We start from the raw sequence: 26554 nt of genomic DNA, 5'->3' as shown, positions 1-26554 counted from the left end.
ATATGCCTTCTAGGAAAAATCAACACCTTATGTGGGCTCCTCCTCTGCCATATCATAACAGGATTGAACAAAGGATTCGGAGGATAAACAACCAGTCCAAGCTGACCTTCAATAGTCGACGAACTCTTAGGAGTCTGGACAGGATTGTCCGGAGATTCCGGGACAATATCAGAAAGTGACCCAATATCTGAGGGAGGTGGAGGACGAGATGACAAAGGTTGAATGCTCAGAACAATCCCAAGTTCAGCACCTTGGTCCTCAAGTGATTGTGGTAATTCAGGAAATGGCTCCTCAGACAATCTTTCAGATGGAGGAGAGGAAGAGGAACTAGGCGAACCATATGGTTCAGCCATGATGACTTCGTCTCAAATAACAGGAAAAGAGAGATAAATTTCAAGGATTTAAAATGTGCTTTAAGGAATAATCATGATTTGGTCTAGAAAATACTAATAGGGATGTTATGAGATTGTGGGCAACAATTTTTTATGACGCATAAACAAACTGGCGCTCTTTCATGTTTTAAGATTCGAGAAAGAAACAAAGATGACTCTATCACTTTTGATTTGAAACGAGATCAAAAGGACAAGAGCTCGGATGATCTTTTAAGTTTAATGAGTCAAAAAGATCAAATGACCACTCAGGATGATCTAGGTAAAAAGGATTACCAAGTAACCGTGAACTACAGAATACCTCCCGACGAACCGAGAAGTACAGGCAAGTAATCTCCCTAAATGTTGTGTTTGGTGTATCGCGTTTACAAGGCAACAGACTCAGCTTCTTATGGATAAAGGATTGTAACCTAATGGGGTCTCCCTTTATATATGCAATGGTATGGAGAGCACAAGTTCGTACTAGCGTTTTCTAGTGTCGAAGCTAATGACAGCTGCTACGTTTAAAGACGTCGGAACATGTCTCTAGCTTAGACCTTCTAGATGTGATCGTTAGGTTTCAAATGCGCCTTAGGTTAATTGAGTTCATTTTAAAGTTTATCTTGAATTATGTCTCGGCTTTTCAGGCCTTAACGATGTGACTCGAAAAATCCTATATGCAGCTAAATGAGATAAGACTCTTTCAGTTCGGTGAATTGTTTACACTAAAGAGAGTAGAAAACACAATCAAATGCAAAACAATCAAGCAACTGAAAGAAAATTTATTTTTTCACTACTTTACTCTTTGAAAATAAGCTAATGAAAAACTCTTTCCAATTCCTATTTTCCTAGTAAGTGCACTTCAAGCAATCCTTTCACAAGTAAAGAGAATTCTTTTTTCTTTTCAAATGCAAATGCAACTCTAGTCGTTAATGATGCTAACTAGCATAACATATTGATGTAACAAACTAGAATTATGTACTTTTCATGAAATGACAAAATGAATCTTTCATAAAACGCTTCAATGAAAAAGTTTTTGAGACAATCAATCCTCAAGCAAATGAAAAGACACAAAAGAGATTTTCTTCTAAACCAATGATGCAATGACTCTATCAAAAACAAGACAAGCAATGTGATCTATGTTGGAAAAGAGACGCTTAAGCAAACGAAACCTTTCAAACTTGTGTGATGGAGATCAAAGCAACAAGAGGACTACAAACGAAATGCAAGGAGTAAATTCACCAATCACTTGACTCACTAAGTTCACAATCAACTGAATGGATGACAACCTAGATGCCCTAGGGCCACCAACCATCCAAGGACTCAAGAAATCAAGTAAAAAGAAGGCAAATCAACAAGCACATAAACCAAACCAAATGAAGCTTTCCAGTCAGGGAGAACACAACCTAAACAAGCTTAGAGGTAGAAATCAAGAGAGCAAGACACACTAGTCAAGATCTAGGGCCAACCGTAATCTTTACCTACAGGCATCAGCGCGACTACCTAACTGACAACAAGGGTCAGAAGGGGGTTGGCGCGACTGTTTCTGAGAAACTCACGCTGATCGGTGCGACTGTTAAGAAAATAAACGCGTTGACCAAGGATGCAAGAAAAAAAATCTAAGGCTGAGACCAGACTTGACCCAGAGCAGTAAACCAGGCAAAGTAGACAGGACTAAAGGGAAATGGTGATACTAGAAAAGTTCACACAAAACCATGAAATTACAAACAATCAAACAAAAGGATTGGGTCCCCAGTATGGTCACCAATTTGTGGTGCAAGTAAATTCTAAGTGTGGACACAAACAATTCCTCTAGCCCGAGAGTGTGGATCTAGCCACAAATAAACAATCTATTGAAGATCTCCTTAAGCTAGAATCAAATAAGAGGGCCTACCTCTTAGTACACTATTCCGCTTGGTGACGATCTTGCTTCCTTGTTCCAGCTATCTTTCGTTTCCTTCCTTCGAACACCTAAAACAAGTAAACAACAACAAAAAACAAACGCGATAACATACAAATTGCATTCAGCCTACTTAATAAGTCAAGAAACATTAAGCCATAAATATGCGAGATGACATTTCATGTGGGAAATCAATCGATAGTTGCATCTATATTAGTTCAAGAAGAGATTACAACCGATGTCTTGACGTTTTCGTTCTCCTTCGACATATCCGGGTTCCCACACACTTCTTCTAGCATCTCATGGATAGCCCGAACAAAGGTAGTCTCAAGGCTCTTTCCTTTAGTCTTCACACTAAACCAAACTCACAATTCTCCCTTAAACACAAACTAGAGAGCTACAAACTATGGGTAACATGTTGATTACTCCAAAATCAAAACTTTAGCCAAAACTTAATTAGGACTAGCTTGTGCTTGGGAAGAAGAGAGGTTTATATAGCTTGGATGGAGGGGAGATGGTTCCTCTTCTCATGGGAAAGGAGCCGAAACTGACCTCCTCGACTCCATCCGGCCTAACCATTTACCAGACTTCTATTACGAAGCTTCTAGAGCTGGAACCTTCAGCTCCATATTTAAAAAAAAAAAATCCAAAAGAGGATCGACACGACTGAGAAAGGGCTCATTCGATCCGATCAGTGCTAGGGATAGTTGTAATACCTGCATATCGGCGCGAGGAGGACACAGTTAATTAGCATCGGTCTTGTAAACCGAGATAAACAAAATATTTTTGGGAAATGATGCAAAAGGGAATTGTTCTGCTCATGAAGAGGTACACAATGGGAGTTTTTTCATGATAGGAAAGTGTGTCGGGTACACTATAGAGGTCCTCCAGGATCGTAGACGGGGAGTACAGGGACAATAACAAAATGTTGTGTAACACCCCAGCATCAGGGGTGCATGTCGTGTTGGAAAATAGCCTAGGGATTTCGATGACCTCAGGAGCAGGACCAACTGGTTGTTGTTGAATGGGAATTTTCCATCTGGGTTTAGGCCATTGAGACATTTCTCGTGAATTCTGCTTATGGGGACTAGCCTGCAAGGAAAAACCACACGAATGACCAATGCCTGCACTTATAGAAAAGACCAAATATGCATGAATCCAATACTTTTATCGGTGAAATATTCGGAATCCTTAGTATTAATGAAAGCATTTACAACATCGAAAACCATAAATTCACTGCATTTCGCCATTAATTGACAGAACTTGCATCCACGTGGCCTTCGGCACACATCAGCTTTAACGGACATTTTTATCGGAGAAATCTTATCGTTGTCCTGCCAAAACTTGTGATCTCCTCTGTCTCTGGAGCCGATTACTTTTATGAGAAAATCTTTAATATGAAATCGCATCCTCCCTTTAGCGCAACTTTTTGAATGAAACCTTAGCTTAGATTCGTTGATCTTCAATTGCGATATGTGTTACTGCACGCGTCAACTTTACAGGAGATTTTAATCAGAAAAATAAGATGGTTGTCCTAGAAAAACTTGTGGTTTCATCTATCTCCGAACCCGTTTTATTTTATCAAAAATAAACCTTCACTTGCATCCACCGATCTATAATTGTGATATGCCAATAGCCTTTGCCTCCTTTCAACTCTTTGTAACCGTCGTGCTAGCCCCCAAATCGTAGCCCTCCCTATTGGGCATTTCCATTTGGATGTGTAACCTTCGTGGAGGACATGTGAATTTTCCGACATCGATCACCTTCTGTGTTTGGCCCCTAGTCCTGTAGCTCTTCACATGACCGCAATCTAGCCCCCATATCGAAACCCTTCAATTGAAGGTTATCAATCAGAGGTTTCGCTTTGATGCACAATATGCCTCAACCTTTGATCTCTAATCTCCCATGCATGACACCATCACCGCCACGTATCTGCCACCTCTCGCCTTGTGAGTAATGCCACGTGTTACCCCTTTTTGGTCTACTGTGAGCCTTGAAACTGCCGAATCCAGCTGCCACATATCAATCGTGTTGGCACGCCGTTGCCACCTATCTCTTATCGGATCCAGTCTTTTGCTACTACGAATCTCTTTGGGAGGAGAAAGAAAACAGCCTAGCTTCTTTCGTTTAGCACACAAATCCTTTGTTAATTTCTTATCACCCATCCCAGCATATTAACACTAGCGGCCCATTCCCAATGATTTCACTCTGCCTAATATCACATATTTGGGACGCCTTTCATGTTAAAACCTCTGATATCAAAACCTCTAATACCTAATAAGCTGTCTTTTTGGCTCAAACACAGATGAACTCATAGTTCGCATGTCCTATCAATGATGCTTTGTTGTCTTAGTGCAAATGCTAGTTTTACTTATGGTTTTGAAAATTACGAGTAAAATATAATTTTATTTTGAATTTTTTTGTTATTTTACTTATTTAATATGTTTTTTTGAAAATTACCTTGATGGCGTGGACGAACACAGTGAAAGGGATGTCAGGGCACATGTCACCCCATAGATTCCCCTAATGAATAAGGAAGGGGTAGCATAGTATACTCCCCAAACACGATATATGTGGCATAAATACCATTTAATGGCTCATTCCTTAAGGTTGTTCCAAAATTTTCCTTCAAAGTGTCTACAACGACGGGATGAGCGGGGGTTCAGCTCGTTGCAGGGGAGTTTCCCAAGCTACCCTGCAATTTAGTCTGCTATTCTCCAAATTGGAAACTATTTGAGTGAGTCAGGGTCCTTTGCGGGGATTTCAAGCTTGGTGTGGACAGGGTGGTGCTGTCGTGCAACTCTTTCTCTTCAGTAGGTTATATCATACACTACAAATATTAGGCTCCATTCAATGGGGGAGGTTAGCCAACTCTTGTGAGAAGAATGGTTAGAAGCAATTGAACAAGGGATTTAAAAATTTTGGACGATAGAGGAGCTACAGGCACATGACAATTGCTAAGGTCCAACAACAATTTAAATTTCACTTCAAGGTAGTTCTAGGTATTTCGCCTCTCCAGTTTAGTTCCATTGTTTTAGTTTATTGCAAGGTTTTCTTTGCCTTTTAAAATTGTCATTACTCCAAGTCCCAGGTTTTTCCTTTCGGCGCATTCATATTTATTTTGTTCAATTGGGTCCTAGTTCTATTTTTGCTCTGGTTTCTAGTTAGTTCCCTTACCTTGACCTTAGTTCTCTCCGGGTTTGGTATTTCATTGGGTGACCAGGCACAACCTTATCTTCGTCCTTGTCTCTCAGGACTCCAGGAGGTGCCCTTCATACTTGTGTTAAAGGGACAGGTAGGTAGAGCGATTTTGAAAGAGAGTGGTCACTCATGGGTTGTCTCAACATAGACTGAGTGGGGATATTTATAGATTCGGTGTATTGGGTGCCCTCCTAACAAGTGTAGATCCGAGTCAACGGTGTGGAGCATTATGCCTAGGCAAAGGGGTCACAATCGTCGAGGGGTGGGTGAATGTGGGCAATCCAATCGCATCGAGCCCAACCATTCTTGGGCTGAGATTCAAGCCTAAGAGGTGGTTGTTGCCTTTCAAGCCACGACCTCTCCTTGCACCCAATCTAACATACACAATCTAGAGCAGATGGCGCACCGAGAGATACAATCTTTCTCAGACTTGAGGTTATCAAGGAGAAGTTTCTCATTGGCTCCCTAATCCAAGCCACACTAAAGGGAGGAGAACTCAATATATCCACTTGTTCACCTTACATTGGCAATTAAAAACTTTGGGGAAAGTCCTCAAGGAGAAACATAATGATTGTAATGAGATCATATCATCCCTCAATGATTTATAGAGCAACTAGTGGAGGATGTAAGACAATTTGGCTCGTTTGACTTGTCTGGATGCACACTTGGAGCACATGGAGAAGCACATTCAGTATGAATTTTTGAAGCCACCATGTCTTGATTCTAGCGTAGTGAACCCTACGTCCATAATTTCTTATGATTCTCAATGACTATAGGTTATGTAGATCTTTTTTAGTTTCTTGGTAATCTCTTGTTTTGACTATCTCGATATTTTTTATTACTATCAAAATTATGGTGAATCAATTCCTACTACAAGCCAACAACAAATCTAGTAAAAATAAAACTAATAAACTTTTAAAAAGCGGTCAACATCAATATAACTTCTTGTCATAATGGAAATCTCATTTACAAATTATTTTAAAGTTTTTGAACAGAAAAAATAAAAAATATAATTCCAAATATATTTACCATTTAAACTTGGCCCAAGAGAAAGCCATTTAGAATAATCGTTACCCTACTCCGTTCTGCTGTTAGTGATTTGTTAGCGGATTTTTCATCATTTTGAATTTTTTTATATATTAAAAACACATTTTCAATAAATTTATTTATAATATTAAAAACATATTTTTAATAACAAAAATTTACAATCTCGTAACGGAAATTTCTATGGTGGAACTAAAAAAGAAAAAGAAAGGGTCGAATAGTTATAGACAGCGCAGCTCTGGAACATGACATAAGTATATCATCCAACGAGAGTATACCAGGTAGGCGATGACATGTATGTGTATAGATTTCTTTTATGGTGTGTGCGTGACTAATTGATCACCACCAGTCTTGGTGAGAGTATTACACCAATATAAATCCGGTTATTTTAGAGCCTTTAATTCCAAAAAACCAGGATAGCCAAACTCCTCAACGAGTGTCCGAATCCAGTAACACTTAAGATGGAAAGCATACAGGAAAGTTGCCTCCATAGCTCTGAGCATGTTGGAGCATATATTTCTGCATATAACCCCCTCGGTGAATACGGCGATCTCCTAATAGACAGAAATTGGGTAAGTATTGTTGATATGAATATTTTCCCAAATTGATCGTTGTATGCAAGGCAGAGCTAATAATAGAGGTGATGAATTCATTGGCTTGGTCATGGGAAATTCAGCACAAAATCAGAACCCAATGAAATGAAATGGAATTAATTCCCAAGAAAGGCTTATAATATTCTCTTTCCTGTCATGTTACGAAAAAATCGTCTCTGAAATTTCCTGTCATGTTACGAAAAAATCGTCTCTGAAAACTTTGATGTTACTTATGGAAGCGAAACTTTGTGGATTTTTCGAACTCCATAAAATGACCAGTGGATAAATGTTGGCTTAATGGCCACCTATTACACAAACGGTTAGTGGTAAATAAATTAAAGATCTTAAGTTACGATTTATCAGATTAACAACATACTTTGGAGGAATAATTTCACTGTCAGAGCCAACCCTTGAAACTCTAATCGCAAGATATGTACCAGTATAATTCTTACTTCTGTCTGAACAAACCCTTAAAACCCTAATCACAATATATGCACAATAATTATTCATTGATATAGTGGAACAAGTTTGGATTGCATTACATACAAGTAATTTCAATACATAGATAAGCTTGGATTTTATTAGAAATAGAAGTTACCTCCTGTGCCCTTGGCAGATCTGAATCGATGTTATTGATTTTGTAATATAGCCTTTAAATCAAATATTGTTGATAAATTTTCTCAAAGCAACGAAGCCGAAGGAAAAGCAGATAGTTCACATTCGAGAACACAAGCGGAAAGGCATAAGAATAGTTGGGGCAAAATGGATAAATGCTCACAAAATTGAGTTTACAATTTTTCGATTCAGAGTGTAGACATTCTATTTCTCTGATATTCGGCGCTGTAGACCAAGGAAGCTATGGAAATGGTCGGGCAAGAGTTTATGGATTGAAATAATTAAAAATTATCTCCTCCTTGAAGCTGCTGCTATTGCTATGACTAGTAGAAGCAGACATCATCATATTCTTATTGTCCAGCAGCTGGAGCTTCTTCTCGCCCGCGGTCTCGATATCGTTGAAAGAAAGTCGGCCATCTCGTTTCTGCATCGATATATTTGGCTTGCAGCGCCTTCTCACATAATCTTCTGGAATATAAACATCCATAGCCAGATCCATGTAAAACCTGCGGAATGCTGCTGCTGGAGGTTATCACAAATAATGAAAAGGACCAAGCTGCGATAAAAACTTAATTAACTAAAAGATCCAGATATTCAGGATGCAGGAAGATTGAAAAACAGAGTGATCCATGAATGAGCTAAATGGGCATCCGATGATAAAATGGAACCAAATTCAACTGAGAATTTGTAGGAACCGATAGAGCGTAAGGTATATAAGTAGAGAAAGTAAAGGCAGTGGGCGTTTGGCGTGGACTGGAAAAGGGAGGGGTGCAGATATTATATGATGTATGGTAACTCCAGTCTCGGAAGAAGTACTTAATTGGAACTATTCGTGAAAACGAGTGCGTGCCCAGCGTGAAAACTGAGTGCCTCCCCAGCGGGTTTTAGAGGCCGCGGATTGTGATGTAAACAGTGGATTTAAGTGGCCGCGGATTGTGATGTAAACAGTGGATTTAAGTGGCCGCGGAGGGTAAATGAAACGGTGGGCTTATTTCTTTTGGCGACAAGGAAAGAAAGACAGTAGGTGAAAGGTTAGCGTAGCTGGTATTGTTGAATTGTCGTGTGAATTCCATCGAGAGGAAAGAAAGATGTGCCTTCCATCATTCCATGTACATGTACGGGTCAAATTTCTTCCGAATTCTACCCCAAAGTTTAAAGTCCAATAAAGGAAGTCCCTTTCTTTTGCACTTCTTGTGGCCAATCAAACACAGTGACGTGGCAAAAAGAACAGCCCCTCTTAACCTGACAACCACTGAACACGAATTCGATACGCATCCGGTGCGGTTCGAATATGAATTTGTTATGCCATATGACCACCCATTTTTCAGGGGTGTTCTTTTACCGAGGTGTCAATTTTGGTCATACGCATCCGGTGCGGTTCGAATATGAATTTGTTATGCCATATGACCACCCATTTTTCAGGGGTGTTTTTAGCGAGGTGTCAATTTTGGTCATATCGAAAAAAAAAAAATTAGTGTTTTTTTTTTTTTTTTAATCGGAGTGATGAATAGTGTTTTTGACTGTGGAAATGGATTCAGCATAAGCAAAAAAATTTGGGGGACTGGGGAAATGGATTCAGCATAATCAAAAATTCTTGGGGGTACTCAAAACATTTTTGACTGTGGAAATGGATTCAGCATAAGCAAAAATTCTTGGGGGACTGTGGAAATGGATTCAGCGTAATCAAAAATTCTTGGGGGTACTCAAAACTACAGCCAACGCAAACACCAAAACCTTTTAAAAAGAAACACATGCTCTTAACCATTAGGCCCACTCAAGTTGTATATATATGGTTTCTTGGGGGTACTCAAAACTACAGCCAACGCAAACACCAAAACCTTTTAAAAAGAAACACATGCTCTTAACCATTAGGCCCACTCAAGTTGTATATATATGGTTGTGAAAAAAAACATTTCATGTATAAATAAACTATACCTATATATGCACATGACGTGCATGTTAGGACGGCTGAGGCTGTTGGCTTTCGCACCCCCAGCCGTGATCGAGCCCTGTGGCGGCACCTTGCTGGGCGATTTCGGACGGCTATGCCGTATTCTGCTGGCTTCGGCCATATTCTGCTGGCTTCGGCCGTATTGTAAAAAATATCTGTAGGCTTGGGCCATATGTAGATTTTCTCTCTGAAAAAAAAAACTATACCTATATATAAAAGAAAAGAATATATAATTTATTAATTTTTAATATAGAATTAATATATAACATTTAAAATAAATTAATAACAAAAATATTTCAATACAAAACATAAATAAAATAACAAAAACGTGTAATTTTTTTAATACTTATTTTTTTCCAATAAAAACAGATATGTATTAAAAAATATTAATAACATTTTTTTAATATGAATAAGATGTTTATATAAAAATATATATAATAAAATACCCAATGGGACTCGGCTCAGTTTGCAAGAGAAAGGTACACGGGAGGGCGGTGGACTTCCGTCTCCCGAAGTTTTAACCTCATGGGAGGCGGCAACTAACTACCCTTCCATGCTAATGGATATATGCCAACATATCTTTCCTCTTCACACGTGCATGGGAGGATTTTCGTATGAATGATATGGTGAAGTTAATTCATTCTTGGGTAATGTATTCGGTTCAATTTGTTCCCCACACAACCTGATTATCGGCATGTAAAACGCCCTCCACTTTGGGTAACCACTTTTATCCTATTCGGCTGCATATGAGCTCATTGAGTAAGGGAGGTCTAAGCCTCCCTCAGTTGGAACTTGCTTTTTCTCGCATTATCTCGTGTTGGTTTTCTCTTGTGTTTAGGATTAGTCTCTCTCACTTGGAACTTGCTTTCTCTCGCATTATCTGGTGTTGATTTTCTCTTGTGTTTAGGTTTCTACAAGAATTCAATGTTCTCTTAGGGCATGCTAATTTTGAGGTAAATTTTTTAGGTTTCTCTTGTTTTTCAGTGATTGCAATGTTTCTCTAGTCTAGTTTAATTCGGTGATTTCTATACTCCTCGATGCTAGGTTAAATGAATTCTCCACTCTTAGCTCCCTTTGTATTTGGTTGGTTTTGTCAAAGTCTCTCAGCATTTTAAGGCATATTCCTTCGGAAAGGAAGGCTCTGCCCCACTGTTTTCCAAGGTTGTCTCTCTATCTTTAATTGGCTTTGCAGGATGGGTTCATCACCTATGTGAATGGCGTATCACAACCCTATTAATTGGAAATCGTCCTCCTATGATGTGGCAAGACAATTCTCGCCACTATAATTTTAGTTGAATTGTTTGATTCTAAGTTTATGCAACGCTATACTTTGGTTCACTATCACGTCAAAGTTGTTGGGTTTGTTTTCAGTTTCTGGATTTTCAATGACATCATGCCTAGGAATAGAATGAAGCCATGTCACGGTGTTGGTAGCCACAAAGTTGCAGGGCCCTCTAGCTCCACGGAGGCCATCTCTCGTGCTATGGCTCAAGCAAAGCAAGTGGTAAGGGTTGTTTCTTCTTCCACTCCCTCCTATATTAGGGCATAAATTCATTAGGCTAAAGAAGAAATTTTGCAGGAGCATTGCTCCCTCTCTGATTCATATGTTAATGTACCTTCTATGGGTTGGATCCTAGATGTGTATCAAACGAGAGGAAGAAGGAACCAATACCTTCAAACTATACAACTTCACTGGCACACCATTATATTGATTAGTAAAGTAATACAAGATAGAGTTGAGGAAAGCTCTCAGCTAGCTTCATCACTCGAAAATATTCATCAAGTGACCTGCAAACTCACATCCTTTCCATCAGCTCTCATCCAACCCACCTGGAAGCACACCTCAATTGCAAGAAGCCTCACAATGCAACCACCCCAACCACCAGCATTGTCCACATAGAGGTGTCCAAATCTTCTGGTTGATGTCTTTCTCTTCTTTTTATGATGTTATATCAAATCTTAGTTATGTGTTTAATTGTGGGATGGGTTCTTTCGACATTGTAGTCATAGTGTAACAACCCCAACCACCAGTATTATTCACATAGAGGTGTCCAACTCCTCTAGCTGACAACTTTCTCTTCTTTTTACGATGTTATATCTTGTCTTAGATATGTTTATAAGTGTGATATGGGTTCTTTCGGTATTATAGTTGGCTCAATATGTATAATTTTGGATGGTTTCGCTTTCGTGGGCTTTCTAAGCCTGTTTTGGTTCCATTGATGATCAGTTATTTAGTTGTATGCCACTCTATGGATAGAGCATTGTTGAGATTGCAACAAGATGATGGAGCTTAGTGAAAAGAGTCGCCTTCACTAAGTGGGCCCGCGGGCTATTTTTGGCGCAAGTCTATTTTTAGACATATGGATCATGTCTATGGATTGCAGGTTGTTGTTTATGGATGATTGATCAAGTTGGGAAAAATAGATGGACTTCTATTTTTGATGAAATTGTGAGTGATCACAGTGTGAGTGATCAAAGTCTATTTTTAGACTGGCTGTCAAAAATAGAAAAGTCAAATATTATTATCTCACAATAATATTTGGACTATAAACTTAATCTTATTCTCTTGGAGCACTTCAGTTTGAGCTACAGAGGTGGCACGTGCAGCTGTCAGAAGGAAATACGCTTTTCTTATGAGTCAGTTGAGTTGTTGCATGCATGACTTCAGTTAGAACTCAATCAGTTGAGTTTGGTGGAGTTGATTGTGGAGTTGATAGAGTTGTGTTCAGTTTAGCTTTGTTAAACTGGTTGTATTTAGTCTAACTGGCAAATAGACTAGAGATGAGTTGGGTGAATTAGTTATTAATTAATTCACAAGTTATTAACTCATAATACAACTAATGAATACATCAGTTAACTCAGTTTCATGTCAGTGCATGTTCAGTTCAACAGGGACATGTGGTAGAGAATCAGATTGCTATCAGTTGTGACTATAGTTGTGCACCAGATCTTGCACAATCAAGGGATTGAGTATGCCAATGAGTTTGCTCACGTATTTGCCCACATTATAGCTTGTGCTCACGTCCAACAAAGAGTGAGTGGCTATTTTGCAAGTGAAAAACGAGTTTGGTGAGCCATTCTCATCAGTTCTTGAGCAGGTATTGAGCAGTGGAGGCAGGCAAACAGTGGAAGAGATTTGGAGATCAGATCTGAGCTGTATTGTGTGTAACAGAGGTGGAGATACTTGTGAGAAGTATTATGCTGTGTAATGTTACATGACTCAATCATTAATATACAGATAGTTGGGGTTTTTAGCGAGATGCTTTCCCCGGGATACACACTGTGTTAATGTGTGAATGCTCTTGATGTTTTATTGTTATTGATGCTGCTATATTGATGATCAACGTAGAGGAGCTTATGTATTGTGTATGTTTTCCGCAATAGTACATGATCAGGATAATCTCCATTGAATATGTGTTAAATTATTCAAAATTTCTACATGGTATAAGAGATGCTTGATTTGTAGAAGAGATTTTTACAGGATATCAAGCGAGGATTGATCATCAGATCTACTATTCAGGAAGTGTTTGCATTCTATTTCTTCAGGCAGAGTCTGTAATCGGGCCAGGTAGCCTCTGGATTCATCCTTCCTTTGGAAGGTGAAATATCCGGTAAAAGCCCATACAGTCAATCTCTGTACGAGAAATATTTTGTTCTCACGAATTCTTAGATTGGAAGGAGTTAAGTTGGTGCTGGTGGAATTCGAATTTTGCAACAGTGTTGTTGAAAATGTCTTTCAACGGATTGCAAATGTTATTCCAAAGCAAGATTGACCTGACGCTCAAGGATAAACTCAGAAACAATAAAGGTGAGAATGGATCTTCGTCAAAGGGAGCTGATGAAGAGAATTGCGCTTTGGCTGCCAAAGCAAAGAATGGGAAGAACAAGAAAGCTTCTCATTCCGGTGCGAAAGGCAAGAAGCAGGACATGTCCAAGGTGAAGTGTTTTCACTATCACCAGCACGGACACTATGCCACAAATTGTCCGCAGAAGAAGAAGAACAAGCAAGCTGCTGGATCTGCAAGGGGAGAGGCCTTAGCTTCTCAGTTTGAGCTTGATTTTTCATTGATCGCATGCTTGGTTTCAAGTGTGATGGGATCAGTGTGGTTCTTGGACAGTGGTGCGTCTTTTCACATGACGGGAGATAGAGATTTGTTCTCTGATCTGGAGGAAAAAGATCTTGGAGTGCACATCGAGATGGGCGATGATGGTAGATATAGTGCGATCAGTATCGGTACCATTTCCTTTGAGAGGGAGTCTGGTAAACCCTTTGTATTGAAGGAAGTCATGCATGTTCCAGGATTGAAGAAGAATCTCATCTCAGTGGCGATGTTAGAAGGCAAGGGGTATGATGTTGTTTTCAGCGAGGGAAAGGCCTTCCTGCGCAGCAAGACAACTGGTGAGACCCGGAAGATAGGGGTTCGAGTGAGGAACCTTTATCAGTTGCATGTAGATGGATGCGCAGCAATGGCAGGCAAGGCAGAAGGATTGGTGAGCCGGGATGATGGCGAGTTGTGGCACAGGAGATTGGGTCACCTTCACCATGGAGCCTTGAAGATACTGCAGCAGATCACTACAGGGCTTCCTAAAGGCACACTTGCGCAGTCAGATCAGTGCAAGGGGTGTACTTTGGGGAAGTTTGTGAAAGCCACCTTTCACAAGAAGGATAGTCGCGCCACGACGATCCTTGAGAGAATTCACACAGACGTGTGTGGACCTTTCTCAGTTGCTTCAACAGCAAAACACAAGTATTATGTGATTTGTGTTGATGATTTCTCTCGTAAGTGCTTGATCTTCTTCATGCAAAAGAAGAGCGAGACATATTCAAAGTTCTGTGAATTCAAAGCACTGGTCGAGAAGGAGTCGGGCAAGAAGGTGAAGGCTCTTAGGAGCGATAATGGTGGTGAATACATCTCGGACGAGTTCAAGGATTTTTGCAAGGCAGAAGGGATTCGTAGAGAGCTCATAGCTCCCCATAACCCACAGCAGAACAAGGTAGCTGAGCGGAAGAACAGAACGATTGTGGGTGCTGCACGGGCAATGTTGCATGATCAGGGCCTACCCCTTCACTTGTGGGCGGAAGCATGCAATACAGCGGTTTATGTGCAGAACCGTTGTCCTCATAGGATACTTGGCATGAGTACACCTGAGGAGACTTATTCTGGTAAGAAGCCTGATCTTTCTCATTTGAGGATTTTTGGTGCTAACGTTTACATGCATGTGACGAAGGATGCCAGGAAGAAGTTGGAGCCGACCGCAGAGGTTGGGATATTTGTGGGGTACACTGATACGCCCCACAACTATCGTGTGTATTTGCCAGACAGTGGTAAAACTGTTGTGCGACGAGATATAAAATTTCAGGAGGAGAAAGCCATGAAGTGTTCGCTTGAGAGGGAGCTACACTTGCATGCAGATGAGGAGCTATTAGTTCCTAAGGATGAGCTTCAGGACGTGGATCAGCCACAGGACGAGGTTCATGGAGTGGAAGAGACCACTCATGCAGCGCCAACCATCAGAGGGCAAAAGCGCTTGACAGAAGCTGAGCGACTGGCTCAAGATGCAGAGAAAGATATAGGACCACCTACAGCCCAACGCAGGCAAAGACAGTCACCTGATCGGTACACTGGATACATGGCTCTTATGAGCAAGTGTGTTGTGACTGAGCCATCCTCTTTCGAGGAAGCTGTGGAGGATCCCGCATGGGTAGATGCCATGGTGGAAGAGTATGATTCTATTGTCAGAAACAGTGCATGGGAGATTGTTCCTAGACCGGAAGGGAAATCAGTGGTGGGTTCGAGATGGATCTACAAAGTTAAGCAGGCAACTGACGGGAGTGTGGAGAAGTACAAGGCAAGATTTGTTGCCCGAGGCTTTTCACAGATTGAGGGGATCGATTATGAGGAGACCTTTGCACCTGTCGCAAGGTATTCTTCCATACGGACGATTCTTGCTCTCTCAGCGCAGATGGGATGGCACATTCATCAGATGGATGTGAAGACTGCGTTCCTCAACGGAGTCATTGAGGAGGAGGTGTACATTGAGCAACCTGAAGGCTTTGAAGTCTTCAGCAGCGAGTCGCATGTGTGCAGGCTCAAGAGAGCGCTGTATGGGTTGAAGCAAGCACCACGTGCTTGGTACACACGGATAGACAACTATTTCACAGGACTTGGATTCTCCAAGAGCGAGGCGGATCTGAACCTATACCAGATTGTGGTGGGGGGTAAGTTGCTTATCATTGTACTGTATGTTGATGATTTGATTCTAACGGGTGATGAGCTGTTGATACTATCATGCAAGAAGGATCTTGCTACAGAGTTTGAGATGAAGGATTTGGGCCTCCTTCACTATTTCCTGGGATTGGAAATATGGCAGCGCAGTGGTGGACTGTTTGTTTCTCAGGGCAAGTATGCTCGGGAGATGCTGGAGAAGTTCAACATGCATGGCTGCAAGCTTGTTGATACTCCTCTTCCTGGAGGTTGGAGGAAGGAGGATGCCACTTCGGGAGAAGAAGTGGATGCCACTGTTTATCGACAATTGGTGGGATCGTTGATGTATTTGGTCAATACACGACCTGATATATGCTATGCAGTTAACCAGCTTTCACAAGCTATGGTTAAGCCTACCAAGCTCTTCTGGAAGGCGGGCAAGCATGTATTGCGCTACTTGAGAGGCACATCGGGATATGGTTTGTGGTACAGACAGGAGGATGAGGTGAAGCTATGTGGCTTCACGGATGCAGATTGGGCAGGGAGCCCAACAGACAGAAAGAGCACATCAGGAGGGGTCTTCAGTATTGGATCGACAGCAGTTTCTTGGTACAGCAGGAAACAGAGATCCGTGGCACTCAGTTCAGCAGAGGCCGAGTATATGGCAGCAAGTTTGGCTGCATGCGAGGCTATATGGATGAGGAAGATCCTAGTTGGTTTGTTCGGTTCTCATTTGGATCCTACTGTGATTTACTGTGATAACCAGAGTTGCATTAAACTCTCGGCTAATCCTGTATTTCATGATAGATCTAAATATTGACATCAGGTACCATCATATCAGAGATTGTGTGCAGCGGAGGATCATGTTACTTTCGTACATTCCAACGGAGGATCAGGATGCTGATATTCTGACGAAGGCTCTCACCAGGAGCAAATTCAAGTACCACCGAGGCAGGATAGGGGTTGCTGATAATCCATATCTTGTCGAGAGGGAGTGTTGAGATTGCAACAAGATTATGGAGCTTAGTGAAAAGAGTCGCCTTCACTAAGTGGGCCCGCAGGCTATTTTTGGCGCAAGTCTATTTTTAGACTATGTTTATTTTTAGACATATGGATCATGTCTATGGATTGCAGGTTGTTGTTTATGGATGATTGATCAAGTTGGGAAAAATAGATGGACTTCTATTTTTTATGAAAGTGTGAGTGATCACAGTGTGAGTGATCAAAGTCTATTTTTAGACTGGCTGTCAAAAATAGAAAATTCAAATATTATTATCTCGCAATAATATTTGGACTATAAACTTAATCTTATTCTCTTGGAGCACTTCAGTTTGAGCTACAGAGGTGGCACATGCAGCTGTCAGAAGGAAATACGCTTTTCTTATGAGTCAGTTGAGTTGTTGCATGCATGACTTCAGTTAGAACTCAATCAGTTGAGTTTGGTGGAGTTGATTGTGGAGTTGATGGAGTTGTGTTCAGTTTAGCTTTGTTAAATTGGTTGTATTTAGTCTAACTGGCAAATAGACTAGAGATGAGTTGGGTGAATTAGTTATTAATTAATTCACAAGTTATTAACTCATAATACAACTAATGAATACATCAGTTAACTCAGTTGCATGTCAGTGCATGTTCAGTTCAATAGGGACAGGTGGTAGAGAATCAGATTGCTATCAGTGGTGACTATAGTTGTGCACCAGATCTTGCACAATCAAGGGATTGAGTATGCCAATGAGTTTGCTCACGTATTTGCCCACATTATAGCTTGTGCTCACGTCCAACAAAGAGTGAGTGACTATTTTGCAGGTGAAAAACGAGTTTGGTGAGCCATTCTCATCAGTTCTTGAGCAGGTATTGAGCAGTGGAGGCAGGCAAGCAGTGGAAGAGATTTGGAGATCAGATCTGAGCTGTATTGTGTGTAACAGAGGTGGAGATACTTGTGAGAAGTATTATGTTGTGTAATGTTACATGACTTAATCATTAATATACAGATAGTTGGGGTTTTTAGCGAGATGCTTTCCCCGGGATACATACTGTGTTAATGTGTGAATGCTCTTGATGTTTTATTGTTATTGATGCTGCTATATTGATGATCAACGTAGAGGAGCTTATGTATTGTGTATGTTTTCCGCAATAGTACATGATCAGGATAATCTCCATTGAATATGTGTTAAATTATTCAAAATTTCTACAAGCATAACTGTCTCTTTTTTACTCTTTCACTCTCTCCTTTTGGTAGAAGATCACAGGCCTATTGTTGTTGTGTATGTAATATCTTGATTCAATGATAATGCAAAGAACAATTTGAATATATATATATATAGAGAGAGAGAGACATACATATAGACAGAGAGAGAGTAAAATAAAATATTTTAATGCCAATACCATGTAAAATGTTTTAATGTCAATTCTCTCTATATATAAAGAAATAGGAAATAAAAAGTTTCCTATAATTAAAATATTTTATCGTTGTGTTGTTTAAAATGAAGGAGGTAGGTCCTTAGTAACAGGAATGATGTGTGTATAGTTAAGAGAGAAACCCATGTTAAACTTTGATCCATCAAGGGTGGAGAGGGATCAAAGTTCCCAAGGTACAAATCTATTTCCAAATTTTGCACTTACAAAATTTACACTTTGAAAAATTTGATCTCGCTAAATACTTAATTAATCAGAAATTAAGATCAATTTTATATACAATTTTTTCTTTAAAGATAAAATTTCATTATATTTTTTAAATATATTCTAAATATTTTCATTATTCATTTATAAATTTATATTTTAAAATATAATTACTATTTTAATTTTAAATATTATTATTTATAACCATTATTAATAAATTAAAATATTATTATTTATAACCATTATTAATAAATATTGATTATATAACTTTTAATAAATTTTCTTCTTCTTGAAATTATTATATAAATATTTAAAATTATTATTATTAATAAATATTATATTTTTAATTTATATAAAAATATTTAATATTTCATGCAAACATTATAACTTGCACCCATTTATAACCTCATATACTTAAAACATTACTTTTTTTAACTATACCCTTATTTATAACCCAAAATACTTGAAAGCACTACCTTTCTACTTTTAAAACTAGAGTGATGTAATGGCCATAATACATTTTATTTTTTAAAAAAAGATATTTTTAAATAAATTTTTAAAAATTATAAAAAAAATGGTTTTAATGATAGATTTAAGTCGTTAGATATATAGAGACTAGGATTTTTTTTCGAAGACTAGGATTTTTTTTCCGAAATTTTCAATAAGAATAGTGTTACTAAATTTTTTAATGTGGTATATATATATGATCATTAATTTTTAACTATGGCTTATTAGTTAAATTATTTAAATTTTATAAAAAACTATTATTTCATTTATTTTAGTATTTCGTTTCGAATATATGATTATTTTAATAAATGTTTCTTTATGGGTTAGTGTGGATAGACACTGTTCACCCCAACCAATCGCAAAGTCTTATTTTCGTCTTCCTCTCTCGAATTAAACTCTAACACGTGGAGGTTCATCATATTTAGTTGTGCTTTAAAGTATGTTTCATAGGGTCAAAGCAGTTGGTTTGACCGGAAGATTTATCAAAAATAGCAGTAGGAAAAAATCACATTTGTGGATTGATGAATGGAACTAGCGGTGTTCTGTGCTGGAGAGGTGATGCGATGAAGGCTCCGAAGATCGGGCACTTTGAATCGCACCACCAACAACACCATCTTCGATCAAAGCAGGAGTCCATAGCCTGCATAAGGTTAGTCCTACAAAATCCCATGGCATCACCCTCAATTCAATCCTAGAATCTCAATGAAAATCATACCCCGTTGTCCCTTAAAAGAAAAGAGATGACAAAGTCCTCTTCTAGAGCCCAAATGGAGGCACTATGGCCCAATATCACCATTGGTGTCTTTCTCCTCATGTTCGAAGACACGCGATTCAATGTTAGCTAGGGTCAATTGGGGAAAACTCACTTGGGTCAAATCATCGATGTTGTCAATGTTGCCTACAACGTTAATTACAATAGAGTCCAGTACAAAGAGAAGTGGAATCGCCTCAAGAAATCCTACAAGAAGGCCAAGTTACATAAAGAGACTTCCATGTTTCTATTTTATAAGCTTGTTGAGCACATTGTGCATAGGGATTCTGGGAAAAATCCCCATGAAGAAGAAGAGGAAGAGGAGGAAGAGGAAGAAGAAGTGGTTGTCAAGGGTGATGATGTGGATAGCATTTGTAAAGCAACCTCCATTGAATCCAAGCCCAACTTGGCTTCTATGAGTGCCACCGATGATGATGATGTGCACATACGACCTAAGAAGAGAGGGGTAGCCCTCAAGTCCTTTAGTTATAAGATGTAACAAAGCGTGAAAAATATGGAACAATCCATCAATAGCATAGAGAAGACCAAGACTAATGAAATGAAGAAACTCCTTGATACCCAAATGAAGATTACCTCAATCCTCGTCCAAAATAGCAAAATGGTATGTTTGATTCCTTGTGTCCTTACTATCCATTTTCAAAATCTTTGTGCTTCAATATTTTGGAAGTGGGTTATAGTGGGTTTGTAACTATTTGAAATGTTGTCCAAAAAGACAAAATGATACGTATGATTTTGAGCATATTTGAAAAAGATACCAAGTCTTCCATATTCTTTGGGGTGATGCTCGGCCCAATCATGTTGCTAAGATGAGTTAACTCAGTCAGTTTGATACTCTGCTGGTGAGTCAAACTAGCTAGTAGCAAGGTAGACCCTCTACTACTCGTGGGTTATTCATTGCCACGGGGGCTTCACTCAATAAACCTTTGACATAGCACATGTGTTCATGGCATACTAAACAATACCCTTAATTCAACTACATATTGGAAAATACCTCTAAAAATCACTTTATTTAACCCCCTACCAATATTAACCCAATAGACTTTCCCAATTTTTTAAACCCCTACTTTCATTAGATAATGTAGGTATCCATTTTTTCATTAACATTGTTATATACCCCTTTATTTTTCAATAAATTTGAGCTCCATTTTTTACATACAACATATAAAAACACTTTACCCCCTATTATATGTTCAATATATTATGTGTAGTCTAACGAGGCTTCAAATTTGCCCCAAAAACAAAGGAAATTCCGGTGAGATTTTCATAAAATCTAGCAGAAATTTTAGGAAATCTGGGTTACAACTGTCAAGTTTCAAGATTTGGGGTGACCTGGAGGTTTTCAATGGTGTTGAATCCATTTCCACCATAAAAAACATGATTCACACACTCCTACTGTCGAATTTTTTGAGGAAAAAATTGTTGGATTCAAGCGAGTTTTTGTGGTTAGGACAAATTTGTCGCCTCGGTAGACAATACCAATATATTATGTAAATTTTTCCTCAATATATATCCCCCAATATGAATGCACGTGGTATGGTATTTCTCCCCCAAAGAATCCCTCATGTTGATTGCCGAGCAAGTTAAACTCTTAGCAGGATAGAAAAAGGTTGCTGACATTGATTATAAATTCCAAAAGTGAAAGGCCAAACCCTCATTTTAAATGAATTATAATATTGAGTTTTTGTCAACTTTGAGTTAAACCTTTAGCTCATTTTCAAAACTAATTTTCTCAACTTTGATTCTAAAAATACTTGCTCACTATTTTCAAAACCTCCATACTTCATTGTCGTGGAAGTGAGTTATGGTGGTTTTGTTGCAATGTTTTCCAAAACAACAAATTGTTATATTTAATACTGTGAATTCTTACTACCCATGCACAAACTTTGTATTTCATTGTTGGGGAAGTGGGTTATGGTGGTTTTGTATGTAGTGTTGTTCAACAAAACAAAAGGGTACTTTTAATTCTAAGTATTCTTACTGCCTATTTTCAAAATCTTTGTGTTTCATTGTTGGCAAAGAAGGTTATGGTGGACCTATATAAAATGTTGCCCAAAGCAACAAAAAAAATGGTATAATTATGACTATTGTAACTAATTTATTGCCCTTTTTCAGAATATGTTTTTATTGTTGTCTACTATGTTGGGTTTGTGTGCAATATTGTCCAAAAAAACAAAATCTTATGTTTAATTCTAAGCATTTTTACTCTCACTTTCAAAATATTTGTGTTGCATCATCAAAGAAGGGGATTATGGTGGCTTCAGAATGAGCATTTCTTCATATTACACTTGATGCATAATGTCCATCATACATGTAGGAGGTTGGAAAACGAATTACCAAATGGAAAGAATCATTTTGGGAAACTATTAGCTAACCAATAAGTACATATTTTAGTGTCGTGAAGCTTTTGTGGTTGTTGGGATTAGTAGATGTTGTTAAGAGTGCAGTAAAGGACGGTGATGCATTATTCGAGACTTTGGATATCTTATTGATTTAGAATTTAACTGGGGCACTAAAGGATCCAGGAAATATGGAACAAATGTTCAGGGAAGTCATGTCAATGATTTCTCAAATGAAACTCGAATCATGTTGATAGATTTGAAAACACTTTCCTGACATGCGCTTACCCTTAAGATTTTGAAAATTACTACAACTATTCTTCCTAAGACCATTAGTAATACTGAAGTGATTAGAGAAATTTTTCAGGGATGGAATTTTACCAGAACCCCAATTAATGGGTGCTTAGGAGATCAATATGCTTCTATGCTTGGTTAGTCTTGCAAGAAAGGTGAACCAAAGAGCACTTGTGGCATTGGATGCATCATTCTTTCGAACATAGGTCAAGAAGTCATTGCCTCTACCAATGGCTTATCAAGTACATTGGCATTCAAACTTGGACCAAATGCACCTACAAATTATGCTTTATATGGCTCCAAAGCCATTGTTGGATCTTTCGAGCAGTGGTTGAGTGACAACCTTGGTGCAATCCTAAGAGCCAACAAATTGAAGATCGAGCCAGATCAGTGGAGAATACTAGAGGCATTTATTTTTTTCCAACCGGTGGAGAGATGATGACAAAGGAGTTTGTATAGAGATATCATGTTATAGAAAAAAATCCCATAAAGGTGGGGTTTTGCTCGAGAGTATGTGCTTTCAAGTAAAATAAATTTTGAATTATATGAGTATATATGTCAAACAGGGTGAGAAGAGCAAGGAGAATGAGTGATTTCTTTTAAAAGTCGATGGAGGAGCATAAGTTAAATAACTTTTCATGCAAAATCAAGTAAGTTAAATATTTCCCCTCCATAATTGAAGAATAACACATTTAAATCCTCTTTCTTCAACATATTGTGTAGCCATGCAATGTTTCGAATAATAATCGTAATACATATTTGATATTCTGTTGCTATTCAGATTGTGTCCTATGCATAGTTGAGCTACACATTGTTGTGGCAAACAACAACCCCCCATTTTCTTAGCACCCTAATAAAGAATGGGGAACCTTTAAAGTTTTAAATTTGAATTTTCCATAACATTTCTTTTAAAAAACTCTAAAAATCCTTTGGTTTTATATTCTAATACATATATTTGGTTTAGGGATGAATTTTATATTATGTAATAAAATATATAATAAAGCTAAAGGCCAAGAACCACCGCAGCTGGGCATTATACAAATAAATATAGGAATAGGGCTTTTACTCTTTAATAAGACTTTATTTTAATGCTTTTGTGCCCTTTATTTCTTTGCTTGACACGTTGCCTAGAGGTTTTTCCCCAAGCCATTCACAAGTCTCACCTTTCAAATATGTCTGAGATATGCCTTCTAGGAAAAATCAACACCTTATGTGGGCTCCTCCTCTGCCATATCATGTGACTTGTGGCTCTTTTCGTTGCCCTTCATGCCTTCTCTTTTACATGTCATTCTAGCCCTTCTTCCCCGGGAGTTAGATATGATCCATCCATTTACAAGAAATGGGACAACTAAGAATCAAGGAAACTAATCATCTCACCCAAGTTTTTGACCCCACTCACACTTCTTCCTTCACTTTATTATTGGGCGTCGAACCTTTCCCTTTCCGTGCATTCCCACTCCCAATCATCCCAGCCCTCTACAATGTGCAAACCCCTTATTCCTTTTGGGATTTTATTCCCATGATGAATCGACTCATCTACTTAAAGCCCATACTACCTTTTATTGGAACACGCATACCCCCACTACAATTCGCCCTGAATTCCAATCATCCCAGTGATTCCTTAAGCATGCCTCCTTTGTTCCTTCCAGGGTCTAACCTCGCAGGATGACGTAAGTAGCCATGTACCATGCTAACTCACTTTTTCAATTCATATAACCTTTTATTGGAACACGCATACCCCCACTACACATCACCCGAAAGTCCAATCATCCGAATTGATCAAGATAGGCATATGAAATATATTGTCACTAATTTGGAAGAAGAAATGAACCTATTTCCTTTACTAATAATATCCCGGGGAATTATTTTTTAGAATCATTTTTTGGAAATTTTCGTGCTCAATTATCTCCTTATTCATCTACATTTTTCTATTCATAAATTCAGAATTTTTCGCAGATTGATACCTCACGATGTGTAAATATTGTAGATTCATGTGTAAATAAACCTATAGATAGTTTGTTTTGGACATTGTGTTTTGATGGATCGAAGTCTAACGACGATGCAGGTGGAGGGTGCATTCTCATTAACCCTAGTAAGGAAAAGACTATCCTCACGTGTAGACTAGAATTTGAATGCACAAATAACATTGTAGAATACGAAGAACTTGTACAAGGGCTGAGAAAGGCAATAAATATAAATGTCAAATACTTGAAAGTCTACAGTGGCTTAGAAATTTTCATTAAATAGGTAAGGAACACTATTCACTATGTTTCTAGTCACTTGAGACAGTTTTAGAGCCACTCCAATGACATAGTTGATTCAAAGATTTGTTATTAGTTGCAATAGTTGTAGCAGCAAAAATAACATGAGATCAATTGAAACATAGTGCAAAGTTGAGAACAGTGTCAGCAGCAATGCATATTCAGGGTGGTTCAACACAGAGTGGCAGATGAATCAGAGTTGCGTAGTAGCTTGATGGGAAGTGGTAGGTTGTCACAGTTGTCATACATCAACAACATGTGTGGGAGGATGTTTTGAGATCGTCCAAAACACCTTCCTCGCTAAGAGGGAGTGTTAGTTTTTTATGGTTGGATAGCATCGTACAGGTGTTCTAGTCTTGACTTTGGTCAAAGAGGTTTAGAAACACAAGAACTCTAGATTCCAGGGGAGAAAAAAAAAACACCTAGATATGGCTTAATTAAGTTAATTAGTCAGTAATTAAATATTTCCTAAGTCTAAGTTAGGAAAAGTGATTAATTAACATGAATTAATTGAGAAAGGTGAGATATCTCTAGAAAATCACATGGATCGACTCAAAGATGATCTTATCCATTAATGAGGATTTAATGATGGTCGTTGGTGAGCCAATGAGATATTGTAAGAGGAGGTCGATGGGGTTGGAGATAAACAAACTTGAGATAAATTTTCCTTGGTAGATCGAGTTATCCAACATCAACAATTGAGCAAGGAAGAGGAGTTTAAGTCAGAAGGGAAGCAGAGCTAGTGAGGGGCTGAGGCAACGACTCCGGAGGAGATTCTAGTTCATGAGAGGCAACAACAAGTGACAAAAGTATTCCATTAAGAAGTTGTGCATGTGCTTCAGTATGGTAGTTTGCTTTAGCTAGGAGGGAGGTTGATTTAGCTTCTAGAGGTCGGGAAAGTATTCCAGAGGTCCGAAGGGTCACTTCCAATAACAGAGATAGGTAGGATGACTTGATCAGAGAGGGATTCCAACCAAACATGTGAGAGGCAGCGCAAAGACTATGTAGAGGATCTACACAAGGGTCTGGACGACCAATTTTCAGAGGCAAGTTTGTGTTGGGATTGCTTGTGGAGAGAGATAATTTTATCTCTTATATTTTTTGTCAAATATTTGTTGATTGGATAGCCAGTTAGGAATCCATAGATTGCACTCATATTTTCACTGTTGCATAGTAATAAAACACTCATCTATTGTACCGATTTTCTCACATTAGGATTTCTAGGGACAATTGTCCAAAATAATTGTGTCAAATTTTATTTTGTGTGCGCTCTATATTTCTCAGTTCCTATTTTATTTCTGTAGTTTTTTTTTGTGAAGAATTGCAATGTGATTTATTCATTGTTTGTTGTAGCTAATAAACTGCATAATTAATCAGTTAGAAGAATAAATTTCCAGTCACTGCAATTTATGGAAAATTCCACACATGTCTCATGACTGGTGTTTGGAACCAAGAGCATATCTTTGGACTAAGGAGTAGATCTTTTCCTCTAGAGCTAAAAAGGAAGAACCTACATTATTTTATCCAAAATTTTGGGATGGACAAAGGAAAAAACTATATGATCATGGTGTAAAGCAATAGAAATGACTTTTGACCTTGCAAATCTCTCTTCCTAATGCATACACTATTTCCTCCTTTACTATTGTGCGTGTTGCACATATTATCTGTCATCGAATATTTTAGCATAAATGATACATCTTTTGGGAAAATTTGCTTGATGTTCCTCGAAGCCCATCTCATTTCAAGAAATTTTTTAAATTTGAATCCCTATAACAAATTTGTAGTGTAGAATAAACTGTTGTTATTGTCACAAAGTTCTGAGTGTAGAATAAACTTTTGTTATAATTATTCTACAAAATAAAGGAAACAGCAGCAGGATTGTGCAAGGAC

The 26554-nt window shown here is 38.5% G+C and overlaps 2 pseudogenes; both read left to right on the top strand.

Annotated features, from left to right (window-relative positions):
* The first annotated feature begins 19603 nt into the window (after positions 1 to 19603).
* LOC149151753 (uncharacterized) lies at positions 19604 to 21960 on the top strand (annotated as a pseudogene).
* A 101-nt stretch (positions 21961 to 22061) lies between these two features.
* On the top strand, positions 22062 to 22996 carry LOC149151752 (glycerol kinase pseudogene; annotated as a pseudogene).
* The last annotated feature ends 3558 nt before the right edge of the window (positions 22997 to 26554 follow it).

This window comes from Pinus tabuliformis, chromosome 9 (genome assembly GCF_031772625.1).
Source record: "Pinus tabuliformis cultivar Carrire ecotype Pingquan chromosome 9, CPIR1, whole genome shotgun sequence".
In the NCBI taxonomy this organism is placed as follows: Eukaryota; Viridiplantae; Streptophyta; class Pinopsida; order Pinales; family Pinaceae; genus Pinus; species Pinus tabuliformis.
Note: the sequence above shows the minus strand (reverse complement) of the source record. Positions and strands in the feature narration are given on the sequence as shown.